The sequence below is a fragment of the Equus caballus genome, chromosome 8 (assembly GCF_041296265.1).
Source record: "Equus caballus isolate H_3958 breed thoroughbred chromosome 8, TB-T2T, whole genome shotgun sequence".
Classification (NCBI taxonomy): Eukaryota; Metazoa; Chordata; class Mammalia; order Perissodactyla; family Equidae; genus Equus; species Equus caballus.
Window position 1 is genome coordinate 77,511,896 of NC_091691.1, and position 10,366 is coordinate 77,522,261.

The following is a 10,366-nucleotide window of genomic DNA, read 5'->3' on the forward strand; positions in this document are numbered from 1 at the left end:
GGGATGATGGAGGAGGAACATTCAGATCAGAAACCCCTTGAACCACGGGGCCTCTGTGTACCTGACCATGGCCCCAGAGCTTGACCTTCACTTCTTTCATCCTGGGAGCCTTTAGTGTTTCAGATGTTGTCCCTCTGGATTGGCCTGGTTACTAATCTGAAGCCCTGCTGTGGCTCTTTCCTTGGTAGTAAAGCCAAGTTGGTCGTTTCTCCTTCTAAAAACTATATTGCCACATTTCCCAGGCCTGGCAGCCTGAGAGCTAAGCTGGCCTAGTGGCATCAAGAGCCATAGGGATGGCATTTCTTTGTCTCTTCTCTAGCCTGATAGTGCAGGACTTCCATCCTTAGCCAACTTCTCAACACATGCACCAAAGAAGCCATCCTTGTCGTCCTGTGACACCTACCATGTCCTCCCTCTCCAGCTCAGGCTCTGAGAGGCCATGTTTGCGGCGGAGTCCACTGGGGCCCAATGTCCAAGTGGCAGCTGCGAGGGCTCAGTAGCTGCAGGGAAGTTGTGGCGAAGTCCTACTCAGAGCCCCTTCCCGTGGCTGCCAGAGGCACTCATAATTTCTATAGATACAGCCATTTACATTTACCTGCCTCTTCCTACTGCTTCAAGTTTCCCTTCCCTTAGAGGAAGGGACGAGGAGGAGCTTAGTCCCCTGCAGCAAACGGACTCCTAGCAGGGCCCTCCACACCAGCCTCTGAGCAGGCGCAGACCTGTCACCCTCTCTGGGCTCAAGCCGGAGTCTCTGCCGTGCAAGTGAGAAGCAGGTCACACCTGGGTTTCTCTCTTCTGGAAAGTCTATTGACTTAAAAGAGGGAGGGGGGAAAGCCTGCTAGGGTTATAGAATTAGGCTCTGTGGAGCCATCATCAAAGATTTATGACCACCCAGCGTGGCTGTGAGGGCGATTACCCCGCAGCCCACCAGCTGTTCTCCCACCTCCAGCCTCCCCCAGCCACTCGGCTCCGGGAGGGTGGAGCAGGCAGGATTCCAGCCCCCTGCCCAGAGCAGTTCCAGCAGGGAATTCTCACTGTCAACACCTCTGGCTGCTCGCTGGGAAGTTGCTTTGTGTAATTTTTGCTTTCCCTTCTCTTTTCACAGCCTCTGTGGGGGCCCCTGGCCAAAATCAATCACCTCCGTGTCTCCTCATCGCTTGTTCTCTCACCTGCTCCAGCCTAGCCTGGGGGAGACACAAAGGAGCGGGATGACAGACCGACGATCGGTATTCATGGCCTGGAATCCCAGGAAATGACTCTCTATCAGGAGGATTCCTGGGTAGGCTGGGCTGACAGCTCAGAATCAAGCTCAGAATTCTCAACTCTCAAGGGCCAGCTCAGGCTTATCTGCTGTCAAACAGGTTTCAGCCCCACCTGCAAATCTGGACGACTGCCCTGATGTGGCCAACTTGCCCCAGAGCGCAGGGTCTTCCACGGGCTGATTTAGCAACAGATTACCCACAAGAGAAAGGACCAAGGAGGACACCCAGAGGGATGTTCGGGAATCCAGGCGCCCTGAAGGGATTTCCATTTGAGGGAATTTGTTTATTAGGTAACTAGCCCTGGGGTAATCCCGAAAGGCGGTTCCACCTTCCCGCTCCTGATCTGCACTGCAGAGTGGTCTTTCTTGAACCAAAGACAAGAATGATGATAATAGAGGAAAGAGTTGGAAGCCAGAGACCGCCCACTGCCCCCAGCATCTCACCCTTCCGAAGACCACCACCCACTCCATTGTGGGGGACCAGCCCCTGACCTTCCCCAGAAAGTATGATGCTTCTTTTTAGTTGTCTGTTTACACAATTTGCAGCCCTACAGAGGTTTAATGAGAACCAAACAAGTGATGGGTTAAAAACCATCAGATTGGGATTTGGTGACAAACTCTCACTTGTCAGATGCCTGGATTTTAACAGCCTGTAACTCTAGTGCAGGGGTGCTGTGAAAAATAACGTTTGTGAGCATGGATTGTTGTATGTAAAGGTTATAAAGCAGAAAGATTATAAAGCAGTTTTTTGTTATTATTATAAATAAATCCACCTCTGTAAACTACCTGAGATGAAGGCTAAATATGTTCACTTTAGGGACTGAGATAATGGGCAGCAAAAAACTGTGTCCTTCTGAATTGAAATCATCTACAGTAGTCCAGAGAAGGGGAGTAGGGTGTCCCTACAGGAAGTTGGGGGTCCAGGAAATGACTCCCACGAAGACCCAAGATTTGATAACTGGGACCAGAGTCCAGTCTGCTGGCTGGACTCTCCAGATTATGACCTGAAACTTTCGGGGAGGAAAAATTTTCCTCTCTCCCCTCTTGGGTCCTGGCACTGGGGCCAGTGAATTAAACCAACAAAAGACAGATTAACAGGAGAAAAAGGTTTATTTGTATACATATGAGAGCCAACAAAAGAAGTAGCTGGCTTATTAAATAGTTGAAGTTAGAGGATTATATTCCCAATTTAGCAGGGGAAAGGGAGGGGAAGAAAGGCTTTTGTGGGCTTTAGGGGAAAAAAAGTGTTTTAAGGAGAAGAATCAAGAGATTAAGTTTGTGATAATGTTTGTCTGTCCAAGCATGAGTGAACTTTCCGTCTCGTTCAGGGCCTTAAAACTCCCCTGGAGAGGGATTTGGGGTAGATTTTATTTGCATTCTCCCTTCTGGGGGTAGATCAGCCCTGAAGAAGGAATTTGTGGCAGCCTTATTTCTCAGAATTTGCTGCTTTTAGTTAGATAAGGGAAGTTCCAAGAAGGTTTCTTTCTGTATCTTTTGATTCTCAATTGCCCTCAGCACAAAATAATCTTTATGCCAATGCAGCACATTTTAGAGTGGCGTGTTCTAGTCTCCTTCACATCTGAGAGAGGAAAGTTCTCAGCAAACTGCCCCAGGATAAAGCGCCCCACAGAGCCGTCACTCTAGATTTCCACCTGGAGCACCTTGCCCCCACTGGGCCCTCACCTATCTAGGGCACCCTTGACCTTCCTGTAACTGCGCTCCTGACCCCAGTGGCTCCCAGCTGGGGTTGGGGAGTCAACTATGAAGGAAAGTTAAATAATTTTAATTAGGGCTTTGAAATGCAAACCCCAACACACAGAGTAGAGGGGATAATAGTTCAAGATACTGGGAGGAGGTATATAACTTTTAGATATCTCAATAAGCTAAAAGGGTGCTAGAAAATGACCACCTTGGGTCCACCAACCCAGTGTCAAAGGAGAGGGAGGGGAGTTAAAGAGAGGACCCATTTTCAGGATGGAGCCAGACGACAGCCTCTGCTCTGCTGAGAGGGATGTGAGAGCAGAGATGGGAACTCTGGGACTGTCAGCCTGCAAAGCGGAGACTGATGGGGCCCTGGTCAACGTTTGTGAAATCTCAGCAGCTGGGGTAAGGGGAGCCAGGGCTTAATCTTCCATCTTCAGGTCGTGAGATGCAGGACTAAATAGCCCGGGTTGCAACCTGACGCGCCTGGTTGGGACAGAGGAAGGGAGAGGGATTCACCCTCAGGCGAGGTGACTATGGGAAAGCAGAAGAATGGTGAAGGTTTTTGGTACGTGTGTAGTGGCAAGAAGACCTCCGGGCCAGGAGACAGGAATTCTGGGTCCTTCACCTGCCCAGCTGCATCATGGGGAGTGTGGACCCTGCCTATCTACATCATGTGCTTAAGATGATCCCATGAGATGATGGATCCAGAAGTACAACATATTATGAAGTCCTACACATGTGTATGGTGTGATTACTTAAAAAAGAGTTGAGCCAGCCCTGATGGCCTAGTGGTTAAAGTTCGTTGCTCTGCTTTAGTGGCCCGGGTTCGTTCCCAGGCACAGAACCCTACCACCCATCTGTCAGTAGCCATGCTGTGGCAGTGGTTCACATAGAAGGACTAGAAGGACTTACAACTAGAATATATAACTATGTACTGGGGCTTTGGGGAGGGAAAAAAAACCCAGGAAGATTGGAAACAGATGTTAGCTCAGGCAAATATTTTCCAGCAAAAAAAAAAAAAAAAAAAAGAGGAGTTAAGGTAGGTAGACACACTCCTGGATGGATGGCTCTAGTGCCCTTGAGAGGTTTCCTCTGGGCAAATCTCTCCATGGCAACAAGAGCCTCAGGCAGGACAGGACAGGGTTAACACAACACCGTTGATGAAGGGCTTGCTGTGGGCCAGACCCAGTGCTTAGACCTGGGGATGCAGTTTTGACCCACTCCTGCCATGAAGGACCTCACAGATGGGTGAGTCAGAAATTTATCCACCACCTATGCTTTGAGCATCTTCAGTCCCAAGCCAGCTCTTCACTTGGGGACTCTGCTGTCTTCCATCTGCCACTCCCGGGAAACTGTGGACCCAAAATTGGATCAAATGCCCAGTGATGGAATTACCAGGAAGTACGAGGAGTATTGGGGGTGTTGGAAGGGGGAGAAGCGTGGGCAGCAGGCAGGGAGGGGAGGAGTTGGAGAGAATGCAGTCAGCAGCGGCTGCAGAGGCCTAGAGGAGAGGATAATGAGATCTGACTCTGAGCGAAGACAAAGGAACCAGCAGGAGGAGCACCTGTCCGTGTCTGCTGACCACCTGCTCCAGGCTGGCCGGGGGCGGAGAGCAGTCCCACAGGCCCACAACAACGGCCCTTTCCCACAGCCCCAAATGCTTCTACTCAGCTGAATTCTGAATTTGCCAGCCATGTGGGCAGGGTCTCTAGGATATGATATCAAGTACTCCAAAATAGGCCCAAGCACAGACAGCATTCCACCCACACATTAGAGACCCCTTCCCCTTTGGGTGGTGTCTTTGAGATGCTGTTGTCTGTCAAAAGGCCAATATAGTGCCCTTGGAAACCGACAGGTTTCATGGCTTATCAGTCGTGTACACCTCAGTGTTAATGAGTTTATCTTAAAGGAGGGGAGATACACTGCCTGAGCATCTTGTCAGAAGGGCCCTGGGGAAGGAGAGAAGATGCCCCCAAGAGTGATGGAGAGAGAACAAGGAGGAGCTTAACCTGAGACTAAAGTAGTGCGGAGAGGGAGGGAGGCAGTAAGGGGTGATGGAAAGAGGAGACAGGGAAGAGGGGAGGAGGGAGGGGTGCCAGAAACAGAGGGAGGAAGAGAGTCCTGCCTGAACAATGTCATCATGTTTTTCCACTTACCTCATCTGGCACAAACTACCCAGGGGCTTGTTTTCAAATGAATTAGAATGTTACTCAATTTGGTTTTGTGTATTACCCCCACGAGCAATCTGTCTTAATGAGTGTCTCTAACAGCATACTCCCCACCAGCTCAACTAATTCACAACCTGCCCTTCTGGAGGCCGAGAACAGACATATCTGGACACATGCAGAACGCACCCATCAAGGGGGAAAAAGAGAGGATGTCAGGGGAGCTTTTCACGCTCTTGGAACTAGGCCCCTACAGCAGAAGTCTGCATGATGGTTTCTGACATCAGCACCTTCTCCAGCAGGTTGGCCTCTGCTCTTCCCTGAAATGTGCACTCTGCCTCCAAAACCCTGACCTGCAAACCCGGCACCTGGAGCCACACTTCCATCAGAATCAGGCAAGAATGAAGTGAGCACGAACTGATCGAGTTTAGGAGAGAGAGGTGCTGAGTTTATCAATGTTGCACTCTGTTGCAGCCACGGTTTGAGTTTGATCCTCTGGCCTCATTGTCTCAGCTGACATGGACGATAACAAATGAGGACACCTGGAGGCCAAGACACAACTGGCAATTCTGCAAAGTTGGTCTGAAACTTTTCTAGTCTCTCAGAGTTTAAGACAGACCTCTCATCCCATGCCTCTGTTACCTGACCTGTAAGACCAAGCAGATTAAAAATCACTTCAATTATTCCCTTAATGAACAAATATAGAGTGTGGATCTACTATATCCCGGCAGCTGGGCTAAGGGCTGGAGAAATAGATAAATACGACAGCCCTGGAACTACTAAAGGTACAGGTGCCTCCCCGCGTTGAGAAGACTTCTGAGCTTGCAGAGAGGGCATCCCACTTATGACCTCAACAGGAAGGAGGTAGGAAAGTTCCAGATGAGAACTCCGAGGAGGGGGGCTTCAGTGCCCTGTGCATGACCTCACGGCTGGTCCAGGGCTGCACTGGGCTGTGGAATCCCGCCTCCTGGGTCAAAGGCGTAGGTGGCCCAGAGGTTTGAGGATAGCCTATGGCGAGGGGTGGAGGGAAGGTGGATGCTACAGACTGGATGTCTGTGTCCCCAACATTCGTATGTTGGAATCCTAACCCCCAATGCGATGGTATTAGGAGGTGGGGCCTTTGGGAAGTGATCGGATGGGGGGCTGGCCCCACACGGTAAGGTAGACTCTTTGATGCACGGCAAGAGAAAGTGGTTTGAGCTCTGGGGGAAACTAAGATGTTCTGGTGCCATGAAAGGTGAGGCTAGAGAAGGGGGAGGACGGACAGCTTGCCAGACTCTCGGACTTCCTAACAGTGGCAACGTCAGCGCTCCCTCGGCAGGTCAGTCTTCCGATGCTGTTCTGCAGCCCACTCTTCCAGCCTTTTCGTGGATTTTGTAAGCACCCGACTCCCAGTGTGATATCCTTTTCTGCAGGCACGAGCCAGAGCGGCTTCTGATACCTGCAACTGCGTCTGCCCAGGACAAAGTCCACCTCCCCTCTCAGACTTCCAGAGCCGACTTGACTCCTGTCCACTGCAGAGTCCGGATCTCAACCTTTTCTCTGATTCTCTGAGCTCCCCAGAATTCTTCCAGTAAATTCCCTTGGCTTGCCAAAATTGATTTCTGTTGTTTGCAACCAAAGAAGAACCCCAGCTGATACAAAATTCAAGTTGCAAATTAAATGGATATCTTATATTTATCCTACTTTTGAAAAACTCACTTTTCAGATGAGCAGTATAGAATGATGATTTCCATAGGATTGGAAGACATAATTACAAATTTTTTCAGTAGCTAGGAATGGCTTTTTGTACAGAAAAGAATATTCAGGAACTACTTTGCTATTTAAAGTTAATATTCAAATCATTCAGAGGCCTCATTTTCCCTAAATTTTTAAGTTCAATTTAGAAATAAATCCCATTCATAAATCTTGCAAATTTCCACCATAATTTTTAAGGAGACTTTTATAGCTTAATTAAATTCATTTAAATATTTTAACTGTATTGATAAATCCAACATACTCAATTTCCATTCTGAAGTAGTTCAGTTGTTGGCAAGCCAAAACACTTTCTGAAGCACTCAAATAATTCTTACAAATCTAATAAATTAAGTTTATAAGTATGATGGTTAATTTCTTCTAAATGTTTCAATGCTGTTTATAGACTAAAATTCTCTTGCACTTTTCAGCTTAAAATCTAAATTAATTACTCAGTACTGTGATAAGCCAAATTCTCCAAATACTTCTGGATAACTCTTGTGCCCCCCTCTTATCCTCTCAGCCTGTGCTCTAGCCACTGCTGTAGCCACTGGCTCCGCACAGCTGTCTTGCTTCTCAGGCCCATGGCAGCGGAGCCGCTCTGCATTCACGCACACAGAGACTCCAAAGGGTAAGGGATTTGACACCACATAGGGGAAATCCAGTGGGAGAAAGAAGCCAGTGCTTCTTGCAGTGCTCTTCTCTACCATGCCTTGGGCAGATAATTTTAGGGCACATTCCACAAGGTTCCTCAGAGATACCCAGCAGGATGGAGACTCAAATGGCCATAGCAATGAGCGACTCAATTATGCACCCAATTGTATTGTTTTATTTCTATTCCCTGGGATTCCTTATCAAAATAAACTACTTACCCAAGAGGCATCATTGAAGCCCCGCTTTCTAGGGGGAATGTGGGCTGAGACAAATGCCAATATGCACTAATTATTCCCAGATTTCACACCATGGTAATACCATGAGTTTGATTTGCTTCATAATTTCTGTTCTCAATTCTAAATCATCCCCAGTTTGAAAAGACCCACGAGAGCTGCTGTAACAGAGTCCCACAAACTGGGTGGCTTAAAACAACTGAAATTTCTTCTCTCACAGTTCTGGAGGCTAGAAATCTGAAATCAAGGTGTCAGCAGGGCCTTGCTCCATCTAAGACTCTGGCAAGACTCTTTCCTTGACTCTTTCTAGCTTCTGGGGGCAGCTAGTAATCTTCAGAGGTCTTTGGCTAGCGTCTGCATCAGTCCAGTCTCCGCCACCATTTTCACATGGCGTTCTCCCTGAGTGTCTTCATATCATCTTCCCTCTGTGTCCAAACCTCCCCCTTTTATAAGGATGCTGCTTAGATTGGATTGGGGCCCACCCTAATGACCTCATCTTAACTTGATTAAATCTGCAAAGACCTTATTTCCAAATAAGGTCGCGTTCTGACGTCCTGGAGATTAAGACATCAGTTTATTTGTTTGGAGGACAAAATTCAATCCATAACTCCCACTAAGGGAACAATTAAGTAATTCTAATCAATCAAAGAGTTTCCAAGCAAACTTTGAGGTTTCCTTTCAGCTTGCCATTTTGCAAATTGAGCAGAGATTCTGGCATGTTATGAGAACAGAAACTGTGGGTCTCCAGGACAGGGAGAAGTAGAGCCATCTTCTGCGGTCAGGATGCCAATGCGAATCTAAAGGGGATGCCATGCTTTCTGAAGTGGATTGTGGAAATAGAGATCATAAACTACAAATTCTTTCATTCAACTTTGGCTAGAAAACGTGGGGGGAGGCAGAATCTCCAAGATCCCAGTTAGCCCGTTGCTAAAGAAGAATCCTGAAAAAAATCAGAGATCATGCATACAGGTGTTCTGAAAAAACAAGTCCTGAGGGTGTGTCATTAAATCTGCTGAGGCAGATAAGGAAATAATAATGAATATTTGCACACATGTGAACAAATAATGTAAGCTAATTCTACCCACATTCTGGATCTTGTCATCAGAGTTGAAATCCTGTCTAGTTTGCTAAAAAGTACAAGAAGCTTTGCTATAATATTGAAAATTTTATTCTTATAGTTCCAAGGATTTGACTTGTTAATCTTTTTGGCGGGGGGGGGGGGGGGGGGGGGGGGAGATTAACCCTGAGCTAACATCTGCTGCCAATCCTCCTCTTTTTGCTGAGGAAGAGTGGCCCTGAGCTAGCATCTGTGCCCATCTTCCTCTACTCTATACGTGGGATGCCTACTACAGCATGGCGTGCCAATCAGTGCCATGTCCGTACCCGGAATCCGAATCAGTGAACCCCGGGCCGCCAAAGCGGAACGTGCACACTTAACCGCGGCACCACCGGGCTGGCCCCTGACTTGTTGATCTTAAAACTAACATATTTGTTTTATGTAACTATGTTTAAGAGAATGTTTATTGTAAAAAATGGCGTTTGTTTACTTGGAGTTATAAACTACATTTGTTACAGGAAGTTGATTTTTCCCAACAATCTTGGTGACTAATTCACTGTGACATCACTTGTCTGGCTCAGATTAACTCAACTCATATAAAATGATTGAATTGGTTTTCTTAACATTAGAAATATAGCTAAAGGGATATTCCTTCTTGCAGTATGCACTTACTATTAAAGTCGTTCTAACCTTAACCACAATTTGACAGAGTGATCTTACTGATTAAGTTGCTTGAATTCAATTGCATATTACCTCATTCTTAAATCTAACGATCATGTACCTAACTCAAAGCCAGGCTGGCAGCCTCTTGATGGAATTCGACTATCTCTCTTTTTTTCTTTAAAGATTGGCACCTGAGCTAACAACAACTGCTGCCAATCTTTTCTTTCATTTTTTTTTATGCTTTATCTCCCCGAATCCCCCCTGGTACATAGTTGTATATCCTATTTGCAGGTCCTTCTAGTAGTGGCATGTGGGATGCCACCTCAACGTGGCCTGATGAGCGGTGCCATGTCCACGCCCAGGATCCAAACCAGCGAAACCTTGGGCCGCCACAGTGGAGTGCGCGAACTTAACCACTCGGCCACGGGGCCGGCCCGCTCGACTATCTCTTTACTGGATTCTATTATGAATTTTTTTCATAGTCACCCTACAATCCATGAATCCATCAAAATGATGTTTGATTGGATTCTGCAGATCTCTTTGACTTTATCTACCTTAATAGTCATAACCTCCAAGGTCATACACATGACAGGGAAGAGGTCAACTTCACAAAGAAATATTGTCAGATAGGGACCCACTTGCACTGTTACCATAAGAAATTTCCAGCAGAAAAATAAGTAATGAACCAAGAAGTCTGATCTTTACAATGAATAGTTAAAACCCCTTAAAGAAAATCAGTGGTCTTTGGCAAACATTGTGTATTCCAGTTTTATTTATATAAAGAGGAGAATACATATTAAATTATATCAGAATGAATTCTATTAAAACCATCAGAGCGCTCCACGCTCAGATTACTCTGAACAAAAGGACCCTGTCTCTGGTCTTTGGGAAGTAA

General features: G+C 46.9%; 1 long non-coding RNA gene across 1 annotated transcript; it reads left to right on the forward strand.

Annotated features, from left to right (window-relative positions):
- Nucleotides 1-6,049: 6,049 nt before the first annotated feature.
- On the forward strand, nucleotides 6,050-7,229 carry LOC138915330 (uncharacterized). Its single transcript, XR_011421137.1, has 2 exons — nucleotides 6,050-6,451; nucleotides 6,546-7,229. It is a non-coding gene; the product is annotated as an uncharacterized lncRNA (long non-coding RNA).
- Nucleotides 7,230-10,366: the final 3,137 nt, after the last annotated feature.